Genomic DNA, 2,798 nt, shown 5'->3' with positions numbered 1-2,798 from the left:
CAGACAAGTCAAAGACAGTGCTTCTATACTGGCTGCCAGGCGCTGAAACGAATGCAACCAAGATCGAGCGTCTATGACTTACGGGTCAATAGCTAGCCTCAGAAACAGCCAGAGAAGTCAAAGACAGTGGTTCTGAACTTGCTGCCAGGCGCTGAAACGAATGCAACCAAGATCGAGCGTCTATGACTTACAGGTCAATAGCTAGCCTCAGATAAAGCCAGAGAAGTCAAAGATAGTGCTTCTATACTTGATGCCAGGCGCTAAAACGAATTCAACCAAGATCGAGCGTCTATGACTTACGGGTCTATAGCTAGCCTCAGAAACAGCCAGAGAAGTCAAAGACAGTGGTTCTGAACTTGCTGCCAGGCGCTGAAACAAATGCAACCAAGATCGAGCGTCTATGACTTACGGGTCAATAGCTAGCCTCAGAAACAGCCAGAGAAGTGAAAGACGGTGGTTCTGAACTGGCAGCCAGGCGCTGAATCGAATGCAATCAAGATGGAGTGCCTAAGACATACGGGTCAATAGCTAGCCTCAGAAAAATCCAGACATGTCAAAGACAGTGCTTCTATACTGGCTGCAAGGCGCTGAAACGCATGCAACCAAGATCGAGCGTCTATGACTTACGGGTCAATAGCTAGCCTCAGAAACAGCCAGAGAAGTCAAAGACAGTGGTTCTGAACTTGCTGCCAGGCGCTGAAACGAATGCAACCAAGATCGAGCGTCTATGACTTACGGGTCAATAGCTAGCCTCAGATAAAGCCAGAGAAGTCAAAGATAGTGCTTCTATACTGGCTGCCAGGCGCTGAAACAAATGCAACCAAGATCGAGCGTCTATGACTTACGGGTCTATAGCTAGCCTCAGAAACAGCCAGAGAAGTCAACGACAGTGGTTCTGAACTTGCTGCCAAGCGCTGAAACGAATGCAACCAAGATCGAGCGTCTAAGACTTACTGGTCAATAGTTAGCCTCAGAAACAGCCAGAGAAGTCAAAGACAGTGGTTCTGAACTTGCTGCCAGGCGCTGAAATGAATGCAACCAAGATCGAGCGTCTATGACTCACGGGTCAATAGCTAGCCTCAGAAATAGCCAGAGAAGTCAATGACAGTGGTTCTGAACTTGCTGTCAGGCGCTGAGACGAATGCAACTAAGATCGAGCGTCTATGACTTACGGGTCAATAGCTAGCCTCAGAAACAGCCAGAGAAGTCAAAGACAGTGCTTCTATACTGGCTGCCAGGCACTGAAACTAATGCAACCAAGATCGAGCGTCTATGACTTACGGGTCAATAGCTAGCCTCAGAAACAGCCAGAGAAGTGAAAGACGGTGGTTCTGAACTGGCTGCCAGACGCTGAATCGAATGCAATCAAGATCGAGTGCCTAAGACTTACGGGTCAATAGCTAGCCTCAGAAAAATCCAGACAAGTCAAAGACAGTGCTTCTATACTGGCTGCAAGGCGCTGAAACGAATGCAACCAAGATCGAGCGTCTATGACTTACGGGTCAATAGCTAGCCTCAGAAACAGTCAGAGAAGTCAAAGACAGTGGTTCTGAACTTGCTGCTAGGCGCTGAAACGAAAGCAACCAAGATCGAGCGTCTATGACTTACGCGTCAATAGCTAGCCTCAGATAAAGCCAGAGAAGTCAAAGATAGTGCTTCTATACTGGCTGCCAGGCGCTGAAACAAATGCAACCAAGATCGAGCGTCTATGACTTACGGGTCTATAGCTAGCCTCAGAAACAGCCAGAGAAGTCAAAGACAGTGGTTCTGAACTTGCTGCCAAGCGCTGAAACGAATGCAAACAAGATCGAGCGTCTAAGACTTACGGGTCAATAGTTAGCCTCAGAAACAGCCAGAGAAGTCAAAGACAGTGGTTCTGAACTTGCTGACAGGCGCTGAAATGAATGCAACCAAGATCGAGCGTCTATGACTTACGGGTCAATAGCTAGCCTCAGAAATAGCCAGAGTAGTCAATGACAGTGGTTCTGAACTTGCTGCCAGGCGCTGAGACGAATGCAACTAAGATCGAGCGTCTATGACTTACGGGTCAATAGCTAGCCTCAGATAAAGCCAGAGAAGTCAAAGATAGTGCTTCTATACTGGCTGCCAGGCGCTGAAACAAATGCAACCAAGATCGAGCGTCTATGACTTACGGGTCTATAGCTAGCCTCAGAAACAGCCAGAGAAGTCAAAGACAGTGGTTCTGAACTTGCTGCCAAGCGCTGAAACGAATGCAAACAAGATCGAGCGTCTAAGACTTACGGGTCAATAGTTAGCCTCAGAAACAGCCAGAGAAGTCAAAGACAGTGGTTCTGAACTTGCTGCCAGGCGCTGAAATGAATGCAACCAAGATCGAGCGTCTATGACTTACGGGTCAATAGCTAGCCTCAGAAACAGCCAGAGAAGTCAAAGACAGTGCTTATATACTGGCTGCCAGGCACTGAAACTAATGCAACCAAGATCGAGCGTCTATGACTTACGGGTCAATAGCTAGCTTCAGAAACAGCAGGAGAAGTCAAACACAGTGGTTCTGAACTTGCTGCCAGGCGCTGAAACGAATGCAACCAAGATCGAGCGTCTATGACTTACGGGTCAATAGCTAGCCTCAGATAAAGCCAGAGAAGTCAAAGATAGTGCTTCTATACTGGCTGCCAGGCGCTGAAACAAATGCAACCAAGATCGAGCGTCTATGACTTACGGGTCTATAGCTAGCCTCAGAAACAGCCAGAGAAGTCAACGACAGTGGTTCTGAACTTGCTGCCAAGCGCTGAAACGAATGCAACCAAGATCGAGCGTCT

Source organism: Rhinoderma darwinii, chromosome 1, assembly GCF_050947455.1.
Source record: "Rhinoderma darwinii isolate aRhiDar2 chromosome 1, aRhiDar2.hap1, whole genome shotgun sequence".
NCBI lineage: Eukaryota > Metazoa > Chordata > Amphibia > Anura > Rhinodermatidae > Rhinoderma > Rhinoderma darwinii.
The sequence above is the reverse complement of the archived record's forward strand: the minus strand, read 5'-3'. Positions refer to the sequence as shown.